The sequence below is a fragment of the Chenopodium album genome, chromosome 15, assembly GCF_948465745.1.
Source record: "Chenopodium album chromosome 15, dcCheAlbu1.1, whole genome shotgun sequence".
NCBI classification, from domain to species: Eukaryota; Viridiplantae; Streptophyta; class Magnoliopsida; order Caryophyllales; family Amaranthaceae; genus Chenopodium; species Chenopodium album.
The window spans coordinates 43,560,830-43,579,119 of record NC_137848.1 but is presented as its reverse complement, the minus strand read 5'-3'; positions in this window follow the sequence as shown (position 1 = coordinate 43,579,119).

Here is an 18,290-nt window from a genome sequence, read left to right as displayed (position 1 = left end):
CCTGATAAATAGGTTAATTTTTTTTAATTCTCTCACTTTCCTTCTCACTCCTCCTCTTTCTTTCTCCTCTCCTAAAAAACGGAAACAACCAGCAGCTGCCTCGCCACCAATTCTGCCACCACACAACAACCCTTATGAACGCACCGCACCGCACCTCTGACAGCCCTCCGGCACTACGCCTCCGACATCCCACACAACACCAAATGCACCACCACAGATTTTGATTCACCCACAATAAATTTTTATTCATTTTTCTTTTCTCTCTCCTTCCCCCAAACACCACCAGTGCTCAACCCATTCCCACCACCACTTCATCAATTTACCCATATTCAGTCAACTACCTTTTTCTTCCAGAATAATTACACCGAAATCACACAACATCCAAAAAAATCAAAATTAAATTCAATCATAAAAAAAAATTAAAATTTAAGACTACCCCTTTACGAACAATGATGGTGCTAGTCAACTGCTTCGGTTGCCGGACTCCACTACAGCTATCGCCCGGCACCCGATCTATTCGTTGTGCTGTTTACTTCGTTGGGGTTGCGCGACAGGGTAAGGGGGATTTCAGGGTAAACGGGAATGGGGATATGAGTGGTCGGCCAGCGTTTAGGGATTATGGTTGTAGGTGGTGAATTGGTGATTGTGGCCTTGTGGGTAGAGTGTGTGCCGGTGGGATGAGTGGTGTGGGTTTTTCGGGGGAAAGGTGAATGGGGTTGCTAGGTTCCGGTGGCCAGTGGGGATAGGGTGGTCAGGAAGGAGGGTGGTGCTGGCTGTGTTTCTTGATTTTTATTTTATTTTTTCTAATTATTTTTGGTTTTTAATAATTAAGAAAATAATTGACCTATTAATACCTGACATGTGGCATGTAACTTACAAAAATCGGTCATCAACAGGTAATGGATCTATTGGAGAAGGAGGGGTATAAAGGTTGGATTTTTGAGGAATAAAATGAAGGTTGGATTTTTAGGAGAAAAAAGTGCAAAGGTTGGATTTTTCTTTTCCATTTTTCCAAAATAAAAATATCACATAAATCTCAAAATTGATTAGGCGCTTAACCCCCTTTCATTAACAGCCACTTTTATTAATAAAAATTAGAAAAACCACAAAAATCCCCTGAAAATTAGAAACCTTTGTTTGCTAAAGATTCTAAACCATTCTTAATTTCGAACGATCCCTAATTCTTATCCATTCGAACGAAATTGCCTTCTAAATTGCCTTATAATCAAACGATCCTAAATTGAAGATTCGACGCTCGCAAGATCAGTTCTTCGACAATATATCAAGGTTAGATCTATTTTTCTCAAAAAAAAAAAAATCAAGGTTATATTTATTTATTTTTCGTTTTTCTCATAAATAGTGCTTTAATATATGAATCAATGGTGATTTTAATTGATTTTTTCCAGTCCGTATATGGTAGTGATTGAATTATGTTGGATTCTAGTTGCTATGCTTGAGTAGAATTTTTCCCAATTTTCAATTTATTTTTGCAATTTTATGCTTTAATTTCGCATGGCCAAACTGAATTTTGTTCTTCAATTTTCATAATTTCGTATAGCAGCTTACCTGATTTCATATTATTAATTTCATATTTGTGAACATTAATTACTTTGATTATATTTATTTGTGTATAATCTGTTCAATCTTTTGATAATTGTTTGCATTTGCTGCTACTTAGTTTATTTGGCTAAAAAATTGATGAAAATAATTTTACTGTGAAAAAGATTCTATGTCAATCGATTATCAAATCATTCCTTAGACATTATGGGTATTCATTCTATTATGCTCTAAGAAAATTTAGTTATATCTAAGTTTAATTTGTAATTAAAGTAATTTTGTTTCTTTCCACATAATAATTCAGGCCAAAGTTTTTATCAGATGACTTGTTGTTGCTAGGTCAAGTGTTTATGCAAGGGAGGGGGGGAAGGTATGTAGTAGGGAGGGGGGCAAAGGCAGTGTGCAAGAAGGAGGGAAGGTATGTAGCATGGAGGGGGGCAGTGTGCAGGGAGTGGGGCAGGAAAGGAGGAGTGCAGTTTGCAGATAGGGGAGGGGGAAGTTTGCAAACAAGGGAGGGGCGTTTAGGAAAGGATATGTGTGCATGGAAGGGGGGGGTTGTAGACACCTGATTGTGTCTCCCCAAAAAACAAACCGAGTGATGAATAACTTCCACGTCATTGATTATCGAACAAGGTGAAATGTTAAAAGTCCTTGTGATGTGGTCATTTTAATAAAAAATACTTCTTTCTGTTTTTGAAAATATTTCTTTTCTTACTCTTTTTAGGGAAAATATCAATTCCAGTTTAGTTTGGTCCATGATAAGGGTCCAATAATTGTGTAATTAGATTGGGCTTGAAAAGAGCTTTCCAACGATATATTATAAGCCCAATTCCGATGAATAATGAGGAAGTTATGGCCAAGATACTAAATTAGGTATGAAATGAGTTTTATATACGGCCCAATGATCAAGTGGAGGACCCATTAATTATTATTCCTGAAGTCATTAGGATTGATTTTGATCTTCTAGAATAATCTAGAAGGTTCTTTTAAATTCTAGTGGGATTAGGATTGATAATTATATCTTTTGGAAAAATACAGAGTTTTATTTGGAATAAAACAAGTGTTTTGGAAGATTAAATCTGATTTTTAAAAGATAAGTAGAGACTTTAATTAATCTAATTTAATTAGATTAACGATTCCGTACGGATTTTAGATAACGCGTTCTCCTTCGCGAAACGACAGGACCCATCGCGTCGCGATGGACCCTATCGCGCCGTGATGGAAGTAGTTTTACTCCGAGTCGAATTCGATCTTTTTCTGATCCTTTTTGGACATTTTTTCTTTATAAATAGGGTCTTTTTTTCCCTGTTTTCAATCATCAACAATCCTCATCTCTTCTCTCTATTTAAGCTAGAAGCTTATTCTTTCCTACTCTCTCTTGATTTCTAAGCCTAGCCTTTTCAAAATACAATATTCCTTATTCACGAGTCTTAAACACACCTAACAAAGTTCGAAGTTGCATTCGCCTTAGACATGAAAGGTTGATAATTTCTAAGGGTTTGGTCTCAAATTCCTATTTCAATTATTTAAATTAATTTTTTGATTTATTATTTTCCTAGAAGTTACTAACATGTGTATTCTTTTGATAGAAGAGATACGAGGCATCAAAGTAAGCAATTAGATTACTTCTTAATTATTCTTTTGATATAGAAATCATGTTTATATTATTTTGATTCCTAGTATCATGCTTAGGTTGCTACATATTTTATTCTATCATGTTAGGGCTAAAGCTGTGATTTTTAATTTTTAGTAACATGCTAGGATTTGTTATTAATCATGTTAGTATCATGCCTAGGATCTTGCTAATATTATTATGCTTTGATGAGATTATGATGATGATGATTTGTTGTGTTAATTATTATTATGGTGTTTGATGTATTATTGTTATTGCTTGATCACGCCCTCTCTTGCAGGTCTAAAGGGAATTTGTACTTGTAATCACGCTTAATAAGATAATTAATAATTTTATTTAGGCTAAAATGATTTTAATTCAAGTGATTGCCAATAATAGTTTTGTTTGTGCATTAATATTCAACCAACAAAGATTAAACAGGTTTAGGATTAATATATTGATTGTATGTTAGTCAGAAAGCGCACATGAATATGAGAACAATAAAGTAGAGGCCTATTTTTAGGGCAAGTTCAATATCTTTTAGGTTGGATTTGTACCTTCATCTCCGAATATCCTGTCATGGTTCAGGACCACTATGGATTTAGCAATCTCATGGATTGTGAAGGGGTGTAACCTTCACCTTGTGAACGGTTTACAAGTTCCTAAAACTTGTTGGCGACTCTTTTGCTCTAGTTTACTTCCCTTTGGACACCACCACGCTTAAGTGTATGATCACAATGGGGCTCAAGTGTGGGATGCTTGAAATATTCCCTACATTTTTTTGGCGACTTCACTTGGGATGATTTTTATTTTAATACTCAAAATTTATTTTGGCAATAATTTAGAATGAGTGGATGAGACTCGAAAATTTCTAAGTATTCATGTGCGTAATTTTTATTAACATTATTAGCGTAAGCATAAAATGGTCCGCATTGGATAGACCATTCGTAATGCGTCAAAAACATAGGCTTTTTACATGTAGGAAATTTGGAAAATTTCTTTCACAAATAGAATCGAAAAAACGCTGCGAAAACTGGAAAATTCTAAGAACAAAGAGAGCTGCTGAGGCATGTAGGAACTGGCGCTGAGAAAACAGTGCCCATCGCAGTGAGATGGCTCTTTCGCGAAGCGATAGCGATATCGCAGCTTGCCAAGGCTATCGTCTCGCGATGGTCCCTGTTGTCTCGCGCCGAGTTCTTCCAATATCGAGCCAGAAATCTGCGTTCTTGCTTTGACTGGTTCTAATATTGTTTGCTCGATTTACTTCCTGATGAGCTTTTCTCACTTTTCTAAACCCATATGTGTTCTACATATGGCCATAACCCTCTGGGGATTCACACTCCATCTACCCAATTGAATGCTCATTGCAACGAAGGGTACATCGACTTTGTGAATTCACCAAACCATGGAAACAAGTTTAACTTGTGGGGTCCCATCCATACGCGCCAACCCTTCCAAAGGTAAGGCTTCCGTGCGATGCATTCGGACTCATAACCATGGACCCTCTTTTGACTACCATAATCCTTGAACTTTAGAGAACTAGAGCCATGGTTAGGTTGCAAACTCATTACATCATATTATGATTTTTTGACTACTTGTGCATTATTTACTTGTGCATATTTATATGTGATTAAACTAACCGTTTGGTTTGACTTGTGATTATAAATATTATAAATATTATTAAATAAACTAAAAGACTTTTTTTAATTAATTGATTAATTTATTTGAGCTAGTAAATATATGTCTAAAATTGAGTCATAGTTACTTTAAGTCAACCCGGATTTTTATTCTTGTATACTGCACAAGCGTCAACTTGTTTTAGTCATAACCAAAGTTCTAGAAAGAATTACGAGTCGTACAACCTGTGGATCTGTAGCCCGAGTTTTATCTTTTATTTGGCGTTGGTTTCGTCCAATTCGGAGTCACGGATAAAAAGTTATGACTAAAATACTACAGCCTGTCCGATTTAGTGCACATACGTGAAGTCTTAACTTAGTCTTTATTTGAGTCTAATCACATAGTCTAGTCCCATGGTCATGACATGAGTATTGAACATATCACTTACACTCACAAGTATTCACACACTTTGTACATACTCCTTTCTCACCATGACCATGTCTTAGGTTCATGCATGAGTTGCTCTTTCCGTCATTTAAGTTGGGGGTCCACTCTATTCCTAATTTTTCCATATCTCTCCATCTACATCATCTTTCCACTCTCTACATGCTTTCTCCATGCATACCACTCCCACATTCTTCCATGATCTCTTCCCACCTATTGCATGTTAAATTGAGTTTGAGCAAAATAATTAATAATAAACATTCATGACTTCCCTTTCCACAACACTTGGTCAAAGAGAGAAGGGCGTTTAATAAAGGAAAACACTTTCATTCAAATATTACAATTTGATAAACCGATTTGACAAAAGAGAAAAGCTAAGAAGAAAATGGCAACTCAGGAAGAAGTCAATGAACTTAGGCAAAACCTTGCTAGTTTAACTGAGATGATGAAGACTATTGCTCTTCAAGTCAATGACCCTGCGAAACAACAACATATGGAGCGAATGGAAGAAAGCTTGAGCAAGCTCTCCAATGACTATAAGTTCCAGGGGATTAGCTCCCAAGGGGTCTCAGTGGACAAGGAACTTTTTCCACAAAAGTTCAATGCCAATGACATCCCTAAGTTCAAGCCAATTGATAACCCTTACTTCCATTTGAGAGATTTCGAAACTATAATGAATATTAAGGGAATTGATAGGAATTCTTTCCACTCATTGTTTTCACTATCTCTAGAAACCATTTGTCAACAATGGTTCTTTTCCCTAGGCAAAGAGAAGATCTCTTCTTGGGACTCTATAACAAACGCTTTCATTGATGGATACAAGTGCAACATCCAAGTTGAAACTTACCATAGGGAGCTTGAGATGTTAAAACAAAAAGAAAACGAAGGATTTACTTCTTTCTTCAATAAGTGGAGGGAAACTTCCGCTAAGATGGTCAAAGTCCCTACTGAAAAAGGAGTCTGTAAGGATGTTCATCAAGTACCTCCAAGAGAAGTATTCAAATCATTTGAAATACCAACACAACTTGAATATTTTCCAGGTCGTCTATCATATAGGCATTGATATTGAAGATGATCTTTCAAAACAGAAAGCTACTAACAATAGTAATAACAATGGCTGAAAAGGAAAAAGAACGACAATCCTTTCTTCTTCCGAAAACACCTACTCTAGTAACAATCTTAGTACCTTTGACCTTAACGATGTCTTAGCCATGGATAATCAAGGACCTAAAAAGAAACCCGAAAGAGAATTCCCACCTATTGGAATGACCTATGATGTCGCTTTCGATCGTCTCAACGATCGAGGATTAATCAAACCTATTAGCCCTATTAAAGATCCAACTCCGGAAAAGTGATCTTTGAGATGGAATCCCAATCTTATTGCAAGTACCATCGGAGAAATGGTCATACTACTAATGAATGTTACAGATTTCAAAATATCATTCAAGATCTCTTAGATGCAAACAAGATTCCGTTTCCTCTAGTTGGCAAGAAGACCGGGTGATGACAAAGCAAAAGACACAAGGCGAGCTTCAACGACAAGATTTCATGATTTCTTTTATTATTTTTTTGATTTCCCCTTCCCCAATAAGTTTAGCATAGGCAGCTTTTGTCTTCCTTAGATTTATTCCATAAGTTTTTCTTTTTCCTTTAATAAATTGGGCATTTCTTTTCTTGCATATGATCATTGCATTGCATCACTAAAAAAAAAATCCACGTCGGACTAAGCACAAGGTATACTGATTATTTGAGGCACCCTTTGTATCCATATCATATCATATTTGCCCCTTTCGAATATACAATCCTTTCTTGATAAAACACTTTGAGCCTCGTCTAACGATAGACCTTTCTTTTTTCAACCCACATCTACCTAACCTTGGGATGGGATAGTGTACAACTTATGCAAGTTCTAAATACAAAAGCTTAAGTGATTTTACCTAGATCTCAAAAATTCAAAAAAGCAAAAAATAATAAAAGTGTGAAAAAGGGCAAGTGTTCCAATGTCATTGATATGAACAAGTCTTTGATATGAACACGTCTCAGATTGCGTCTTTTATCGAGTGCTCGGTACCGTGCCTAAGAAACATGAATGCCAAGTGAGTGATAGACCGCATAATCGGAATTGCCCACACTTATCAAAAAATATTTAAATAAAAAAAATGCAAAAGCAAAAGGAAAGAAGAGAGCAAAAATAATAAACAAGAGAGTTAAAAAGTGAGGAAATCCTAAGCATACAAATACAAAGATTCAAAAGCAAGGTTACACACCTTGGGGGCTTATCTAGGGTCTTGAGCCTTTATCCCCTTTCTTCTTCAACCTTTAGCCTAACCACGTTACAACCCTTAAAATACCTCCTTGAAGTATACACACACTTGTGCGAGGTTCGGCTAGAGCTACGTTCGGCCTGATTCCTAACGAATACGTAGGCAACCTCACATTGGGGTGCGGCCGTAATAAAAATGCATTTACATTCATATTCATACATGATCATATCAAGGGATCTCCAATGCTCATCCATATCAATTTAGAGCTAGACTTGGGGCTTAATCCTTACATCATTAGCCTACCCAGTCTAAGAGTCACCATTATTTGACTCTTTTTAAAATACTTTTCCACACACTTAGCTCTTGCGGCCTAACCGTAGTGTCACTTTCACACACATCACGGATACATGACCAAATAATCCTTCCTTTAGGAACACTTTGTTATGAAATCTTAACACAACTTTGAAGCATGCCTTGTTATATCAAAATCACTCACTATCACAATCATCATTGCATCACAAAGTATGAAGTACTTAGTCTCTGTGCCTAAGTTTTAGTCATTGAGTCAACAATTGAGATAGCCTAGGATGCTACAATCCTTGCATCATGAGAGACAACATCAACATATATTTAAGCTCATTCAACATGCATCATCACTTGATTCAATTCTTCGCACTTCACTTCTTTCTTTTCGCATCTTTCTTTATCGGGAGAAAGTCGGCACCCTCCACTAAAATAACGGGAAATTTTTGTTTTTCTGCATTATCGAGTCGCACATAGCACAATCACAATACAATGCGCACACGAGTCATGTACACTTTTAGTCATGTTAGGTTATCACATCGAGTCGATTTGAGTACGTCGAGTTAAACATCAAGTCGAGCAAAAAACATTAAGTCTTACACAATGAGTCAAGTAACACCAAACCTTGAGTCAACCTTAAGCAAATCAACTATCAAGGTCCTTTGGCAAACTTTGATCTCTTTTGCAGGACTTAAGAACACAGGAATTCACGCTCCATCTACCCAATCGAACTAACGCTCCTTGTAACGAAGGGTACATTTGAGTTTATGAATTCACTAAGCCAAGGAAGCAAGTTTAACTTGCAGGGTCCCATCCATACGTGCCAACCCTTCCAAAGGTAAGTCTTCCGCGCGATGCATCTGGGCTCATAACCATGGACCCTCTTTTGACTACCATTATCCTTGAACATTAGAAAACTAGAGCCATGGTTAGGTTGCAAACTTATTGCATCATATTGTGCTTATTTGACTACTTGTGCATCTTTTGCTTGTGCACAAATGGTATGTGTTTACACAAACCGTTTGTTTGACTTGTGTTTGAGTCTAAATAAACTAATTGATGAATAAAGGACTTTGCTAAATTAATTAATATGCGTAATTAAGGTCTAATCAATTGACTAAACATGACTTAGCACGACAATAGGCTTGCCCCTTTTAAGATAGAACACTGGAAGTAGATTCAAACTGACGTTTCAGTAATGATGCGAAGGTCTGGCCTGTGGCACGACAGGCAAGTGCCCATCGCGACGCAAGAGTAATATCGCGCCGCGATGGCTCTGGCACGACGCATAGTGCCATTGTTTACGCGATGGTCTAATGTTCTGCTCGAGTCTTCATGCCAAGTTTGATTAATCGATTTATTAATAACCGAAGTCATAATTAGTCCATAATTGAGTCTAGTCACATAGTCCTATGGTCTTACACAAGTGTCAAACATCCCACTTGCACTCACTATTTAAAAGCACAATCTTTGTATATATGTTTCACTATGACCATGTATAGGAAGTCTCGTATGCGCGTGTTTTTCGTCATTTTTTTTAGGGGGGTAAGTCGGATATTAATCCTCCCAACATAACCATGTTGTTTAAACAATAAACTTAATTCCCAAAAATACACCCCATATTTTTGCTTTTTAAAACCAGTAAAAGTTAAAGTCAATTTGAGTCGAGTCATTAAAATCAATGGTTTAATATTACAGCACTTGGGCTAGAAGAGAAGGACGATTAATCAAGGACAACACCTTCGTACAAGTTCTACTCTTCGACAAACCCATCAAACACATAAAAACGTTCGTACTGATGGCTACCCAATAGGAAGTTGATGAGCTAAGACAAAACATGAATAACCTGACCGAGATGTTGAACATTATCGTTCTTCAAGTTAACGATCCTGCCAAGCAACAACAAGTTGAGCATATGGAAGAAAGCCTCAGCTCAGCAAAATTTCCAACGACTACAAGTTTCAGGGAATTAGCTCACAAGGGGTCTTACTGGACAAGGAACTTCTTCCGCAGAAGTTCAATGCCAATGACATCCCTAAGTTCAAGCCTACCGACAACCCTTACTTTCATTTAAGAGCTTTCGAGACTATAATGAATATTAAGGAAATTGACAAGAAGGTCTTCCCTTCATTATTTTCACTATCTCTTGAAACCGTTTGTCAACAATGGTTTTTCTCCCTAGAAAAGAAGAAGATCTCTTCCTAGGACTCTATCACAAACACTTTCATTAATAGGTACAAGTGAAACATCCAAGTTGAAACTGACCATAAGGAGCTTGAGATGTTGAAACAAAAAGAAAACGAAGGATTTACCTCTTTCTACAACAAGTGGAGGGAAACTTTTGCTAATATGGTAGAAGTTCCTACTGAAAAGGAATCTATGAGGATGTTCATCAAGAACCTCCAAGAAAAATATTCAAAACATTTGAAATACCAAAGCAAATTGAATACTTTCAAGGCCGTCTATGACATAAGTATTGACATTAAAGACGACCTTACAAAACAAAAAGCTACTAACAACAACAACAACAGTGGCTGGAAAGGAAAGAAGAACAACAATCCTTCTTCTTCCAAAACCATCCATTCAAACAATGTTAGCACCTTTAACTTGAATGAGGTCCTTGCTATGAACAATCAAGGACAAAAGAAGCCATTTAGGAAAAACTTCACACCTATTGGCATGAGTTATGACACGGCGTTCGATCGTCTTCACGCTAAAGGACTTATAACTCCTATCGGACCATTTGAAGATCCACTAGTCGAAAGGAGGACGGCTAGTTGGAACCCCAACGCACATTGCAAGTACCACCAAGGTAGGGGCCATCTCACTGAGAATTGCTGGAAATTAAAAGAAGCAATTCAAGATCTAATTGATAACAATAAACTTCCATTTCCCCCTGTCATTAAGAAGCCAAGTACCAATAGTGCTCGACTTTCGGACGCCTTGGCAATTTCCGATGAGGAAGATCACGTTGACCCATTACTCCTCATCAAACCAGTTGAAGAAACTCATGCTGGCGAAGAAGAGGATAAAACCTTTTTCGATGCCATGAGCGATTCTCCTCTAACTAAAGAGCCTGCCTCCAAAGAAGATGTATCGATTCTCCTAAACACAATGAGGGCGGAAATGACCCAACTTGTAACACCCTAGAAATTCCTTTCTTTAAAAATACCTGGTTTGCTCTGTTTAAAACTCAAAATAGGAAAATCTAAGATATTACCGCCACCGTGAAAACGGCTAAGGAAACTATCAAAGACACACAGCGGAAGACTCTCCTTTAAAATATTTAAAACGACTCAACTTAAAAATTCAACCAACCAAAGTAAAGTCAAACAAAAGTAAAACAAGTCAACCTACAACTTGGAACCATTGTAGGCCCTTAACAAAACCGAACCAAATTCAAAACCTTCGCATTAGTCTCCAAGAAATAATATCATAAAATAATTAAAGCAATAAACATATCATAACCTTATGGAAACTTGCATGATTCGCTCTTCACTCAGGCCCATCATGAATATGCTTCATCACTTGAAAAGCTTCTCTCTACATGTTTCCACTACTCTCCATTAAAAATAGGCCATCATAGGGCCAAGGTAAAGACAAGGCTAACAAATACATAAACACACAATTAGCAAAGCTGAGTACATAAGCGTAGTTAAACACACCAACATGCTTCCACCTATCAACACAAAACTTACCTTGTTGCACCTGTTTACAAGCACGCAACATACTACAAAACTTGTCAACTAAGTAGCTACACAATTTATTTAGTATTAATTATGCATCAAACGGGTTTTCCCCTTAACCTGTCCTAATAAAAGGGTACTAACACGGGAGCTAACCGTGCCAGTATAAGAGAACCACTCGTAAGTGGAGAAATTCCTGTGCATAATAATAAAAGGAAAATACAGTGTCCTGTAATCCCAATAGAAGTTATGGTTAAATATAAAACCCCATAACTTCCCCCATATGTTCATACTGAAGGTATATACGCTCCAAGAGTTTTTGTGCGTAAACTCTTTCACTTTACGTTATTTACATATTATTAAACTTGGTGATGATTCTCAAACCATAATTATTCAATCATAATAATTATTCAGACAATTAAACATTCCAATTTAATTCTTGAATAATTAGTTACCACATAAAATTTAATGTTGAAACCTTTTTAAATCTACCTCGGTGTCAAAGACACCTTAAACGAGTAATGTGCCAAAATTCCTATCCCTCGGTGTTAGAAACACCTTAAGTGCACTAAGCACCAACATACAATTTACTCCTCGTGTACATAGACACTTACATAGCTCCTTTCCCATGCTTATAGCATCAATAAAAATTATATGAACCATAATAAAATTCCCTTTTAATATTCCAAACCAAATTAAACATTTAGTTTAATTAAACATGCTTTCTATCATGCCATAAATTAAAGTGTGGTTCATATTCAACATGTCAAACAATTATTTTCAAATCATTAATCCATCACAAATAAATCATGCTTCATAATTCAATCACCAATATCAACCAAATCACAATTTCCAATCACAGTCTAGTATGATACTACTTGGAATTAATTAATCAAGTCTAGCATGCTATTACATCATCAAAAATATGATAAGTACGCGAACGTACATTGAATACGATCTTAAAATCGCCACAACTAATAGAAATCACTCATTTCAAAGTCTCCTACAAACCAAAACCATAATAGGGCATTAAAATCCACTCTACACAAATTTCCAGTAATATATACTCTTATTAAACCACCCATAATTTAATTAAAACAAACTGAAAATTTATTTAAAACCTCATACTTTAATCCCAATTAATGGGTAATTAAAATTCTTTCAAGAAACTTAATTTTTAGCATACTACCAAAAATAAAAGGTTTAATTTTTAGCAATATATATTAATAAAAACATGCTGTAATTATGCTTCAAAACCCTTAAATTAAAGGTTTAAACTACCCTAAATCATATTCCTTCAATAATCAATTATTTATGAATCTAAGGTTTCAAAGTTGGGGCTTTTTAATTAGAATTAAAATCTGAAAATTAATTTGCACCATATTAAATATCAATCATCATAAAATTAACACAAAACTCATAATTTATATTTAGATCTAGGATTTAAACAAAAGATAAATTTTTTTTTCGAAAAGGGGGGTGGCCGGACAGCAGGCCGGCACCATAGCCGGCAGTTGGTGGCGCCGCCACTGCCGGCTGGTGCTGGTGATGGCTGGCGGCCCACGGATGCTGGTGGTGGCGGCCATCGGTGGTGAACCGAAAAGGGGAAGGGGAAAAAAAAGAAAAAGAAGGAAAATTAAAGAAATTTAAAGGAGAAGGGAGAGAAAGTTTACCTTGGGTATTCTCCACTCTGGGCAAAGTTTAATTTGCCCAAGTGTTGAATATTTATACCCCTTTCTCTAGAAACCCTTCTTACCTAAACATTCCCTTTTTACTCTTTCCTAATTAAACTTTACTAAAATAAAACTTTCCTAAATTAAATCCCAACTTAATAAAATAATTTATTAAATAAAACTTTCCTTTTATAAAATATTTCCAAACTTATTTAAAATAAATAATTAAAATGTCATAAATAATTCATTTCAAATTATTTAAATAATCCACAATATACTTATTTAAAATAAAATACGTAAAAAAAATACGGGGTATTACACAACTTGATAATTTCATCCAAGAAGCAAGGTTAATGGAAAAAAGATGCATCACTGAAAAGATGACGCCTACTAAAGCTACTGAAAGAAAACCGTTTTCTCTCAAAGTAGTCGAATCACCCAAAAAGAATAATAAAGCATATACACCTATTGGGACTTCCTATGCAAACATGTTCAAAATGCTCTTCGAGAATGGAAAGTTCAAACCTCTCAAGCCAAGACCACTTGAATCATTGAAAAGATGGATAGGTTCTATTTTCCATACCATCAATCTGGAGGACATACCATAGAACACTACTTCAAATTTAAGGACTTAGTCCAAGGATTGATTGATAATAGAAAATTGGTTCAAATTCAGCTAGAAAATGATGTTAGCATCAATGGAGTCTAGGAAAGCGATGATGAGGATGTCTACCTCAAAGATGTAGAAGAAACCCCACTCTCCACGATTTATCCGGTCGACGGCATTTGGGATGAAGAAGATTCTCCCATAGATATCCTCACAAGATTAGGAAGAATGCAACCTCCCATCACAAGTCAACGCATTCCTACAACTCAACAAGTCCCAATGCCAATCATAGAAGACAACGATGTTGGAAAACAATTGAAAAAGACCAAGGTTGAGATGAATGTATGGAAACGGCTAGCCATGTCTCACAAGCATAGGCTTGCAGTAATGAATGCTTTGGCTAAAGTAAGGATAGATTCAAAAACCTCATAGGAAGATTTAGCTAACTTCCTCACTAGTGACTTCCCAGTCCCATCAACTTGATCAGCTTTTTCTGACAAGGATTTACCTCCTGAACGTGATAAGCACAATAAGGCCTTTAACCTCACAATTGTTTGCAAAAGAGTAAACGTTCCAATGACCCTTGTATATAATGGGTCAGCAATTAATGTTTGCCCACTCTGAACTACGAGAATGTTAGGGATAAAAGATGAGGATTTGTCTCCGTCAACACAAGGCATAAGAGCTTACGACAATACTCGTCGCCAAGCTCTTGGGACCATCACCATGAATGTCACGACGGGAGTCATTGAGCATGCTACTACTTTTCAAGTAGTATATATTAAATCTTCGTTCAACCTATTGTTGGGACGCCCTTGGCTTCATGACCTTAAGGTCGTCCCTTCATCCCTCCACCAACAAGTCAAGGCTATAGTGGGAGGAATTCCTGTCACCATCGATGTTTCCCCTATGAGATTCAAAGCAATTGATAAACCAATCATAAATGTGGAGCACAATGAAAACGATGAGGACTTATGGGGCTTTAATGCCGAAGAGGTTTCTTTAATCGAGGAAGATGAAAAGACCCCTCTTCACTACGACCTCCATTCTAACATGATAGTTAACGCTATTCTCAGAAGACAAGAACACTTTCCCGGAATGACTCTAGGAAAGAAGAAAGGAAAAGCAAAGAAAATGGGACTGCCTGGCCTTCCTAAGTTAAATACTTTTGGACTTGGTTTCGAACCAACTCCGGAAGATTTTAAGTAAGCCCGGGAAAAGTTCAATGCACGGAAAAATGCTCATACCGAGAAAAGAGTCATCCCAATGGATCATTATCCCCTCACTCTAAATGGATAATTCATAAAAGAGGGTGAAGATTACCCATGCCAAGAATTCCCTGAACCTTTTGTCAAAGATGGGATAAGACAACCAGGGTTGAAATATTCTTGGACTGTAACTTCTTAGATAAGATCCCAACTCCCATCTACAAGGAACAAGGACCTCCGTGCTTTGACTTCAATGTTATGGGTCTCCTCTTTGGGTACGAGAAAAATGAGCCTAATCGTATCGACGATAACTCCGCGCTTATCCAAACGGTGTTGCAAAGTGAAAACTTTGACCCTTTAAAGCTCATTACCCTGGCGGAAGGATTAGTTCAAGGATGGCGAAAGACTGTGAAGGTGACTACGCCAAGTGGAAGAAGAATCTCCATCACCATAGGACAAGGACCAATGTTCGACGAGTCTGAGTCGTCTAAGTCTGAGTCTGATTCTGAATTCAAGTCTTTTGTAGTTAAGTCTTCTGAGTCTTCCATAGTTTTGTCTCCTTCTATCCCTTAGAACCTACTCCTAGAATAGTTAGTAGTCAAGTCCCAACGAACGTATCACTTTTTGATGTAATGGTTTCGGAGTTTAATAATATGTCTTCTTTCGCTTACTTCTCGTGTCATTCTCTCATCTAAGATGATGAGCATTGCTTTGCTAAAAATGAAAACGATAAAGAAATAGTTAAATAAGTGGAAACACTTGAAAATAAAACACCAATAATTGAAGACACCGAAACAGTTAATATCTCAAAAGATCCAACTATTAAAAAGAGAGGTTAAAATTGGTCTAACACTTAATAAAGAAGAAAGAAAAAATTTAATCAATCTACAAAAAGAGTTTATCGATGTTTTCGCTTGGTCATATGAAGATATAGCAGGAATAAATAGAGAAATTATTCAACACACTATACCCTTAATTCCAGGAATGAAACTTGTAAAACAAAAGTTACGTCGAATGAAACCTGACATAGCTCTTAAGATAAAAGAAGAAGTGCAAAAACAAATAACTGTAGGTTTTATCAGAGTATCCAAATACCCCGAATGGGTTGCAAATATAGTACCAGTTCCTAAGAAGGATGGTAGGGTAAGAATGTGTGTCGACTACAGAGACCTGAATAAGGCAAGTCCAAAGGACGACTTCCCTTTACCACACATTGATATCTTAGTAGATAATATAGCAAATCACGCGCTTCTCTCGTTTATGGACGGATACGCAGGGTACAACCAAATCCTCATGGCTGAAGAAGACATGGAAAAGACTACTTTTATAACACCTTGGGGCACTTACTGTTACATAGTGATGCCATTTGGGTTGAAAAACGCGGATGCTACTTACCAAAGAGCAGCGACTGGCTTACTAAACGACATGATGCATAAAGAAGTGGAAGTATATGTGGACGATATAATTGTAAAATCTAAGGACCGTGCAGGACATCAAATAGCCCTCAGAAAATTCTTTGAAAGACTAAGAATATATAACATGAGGTTAAACTCGGCCAAGTGTGCATTCGGAGTCACCTTAGGAAAACTCTTAGGCTATGTCATTAGCTCTAGAGGAATAGAGATAGATCTAACCAAAATAAAAGCAATCATGTTAATGCCGCCACCCAAGACCGAGAAACAAATTCAAGGATTTATCGGACGGTTGCAATATATAAGTAGGTTCATATCGAAACTCACCACGATATGTGAATCAATATTCAAGAAACTCAAGAAGAACGTCCCAATAATATGGGACGACGAATGTCAAAAATCCTTTGATAAAATCAAAGCCTATCTCGCTAATTCCTTCTGTATTAGCACTCGCATTTCTGGAAATTCCCCTTCGCCTATACCTAACGGTTACCAAAGAAACAATGGGGGCAATGCTTGCACAAGAAGTAGAAGGTAAGGAAAACGCCATCTACTACCTAAGCAAAAAGATGCTCAAATATGAGGTACGCTACACACCACTTGAAAAGTTATGCCTCGCACTTGTATGGGCCACAACCAAGCAAAGACACTACATGCTCATCCATACGGTGTATGTAGTATCTCAAATGGATCCTCTTAAGTACCTCTTTGAGAAATCTACACTTAACGGGCAAATATCTAGATGGATAGTCAACTTAGCCCAATTTGATGTAAGATTTATTCCTCCAAAAGCAATCAAAGGATCAGTGGTTTCAAACTTCTTAGTGGATTTTCCGATCGAAGATTTGACACCGATGCACGAGAACGACTTTCCGGACGAAGACTTAATGGTCACAGAAGATGATACTTTGACATTATATTTCGGCGGAGCCTCAAACCAAAAGGGATGTGGTGTGGGAGTCTTACTAGTATCACCGAAAGAAGAACATGTCCCAATCTTGATAAAGCTAGATTTCGACGTTACCAACAATGCTGCGGAATACGAAGCATGTGGGGTAGGTCTTGAAACTTCTCTGGCATTGGGAGCATAGTTGTTAGAATCCCGATCTTATGATCCTACGATTCTACGATCCAAATTTGTGTGATCGATCCAGATCTTAAAGTTGGTAGGATCTTACGATCCTACTCCGACATTAATTATGAGTGGTAGGATTACAACACAATCCTACGATTTTTTTACGATCCTACGATCAGATCCAACATTTCACGATGATATGAGACTTTAATTTATTTTGACATATTTTTTATTACCCATTAAGTTGTATGCACCTAAATTAAATGTATTCAATAATTATCTCTAATAAATTAGGAAATCCGAGACATTAATATGATTTTATCAATTGACAACTTGCAATTGTCATAGTTAAGGTCTCATTTTTGACAATTTTGCACATAATTTATCAATTTTAACTTGTGTTATTAATCTTCTAACTACCATACAGACAAACCTAAATGAAGATCGACCTTTCTTAAGCAAACCAATGTCATTTATCATTGAAACCCATTAGAAGAAATGTTTTTAAGTCAATTTATAGCATAATATATAATATTATTCTTTATTACGTAGGATCTTACGATGCTACAATCCGATTCTATCAATTCGATCCCACCCCCCCCCCCCCTCATCGATCCAAAGAAGGATCCCGATCCTAACAACCTTGATTGGGAGTAAAGAAACTACAAATATTCGGAGATTCTTCCCTCATCATCAATCAAATCTCCAATAGATGGAAAGTAAAGAGTGAAAGCTTGACTCCTTACCAAACATACTTAGAAACCCTTACTAAGCAACTTGAGAAGGTAGAATACACATATCTACCAAGAGAAGAAAATTAATTTGCTGATGC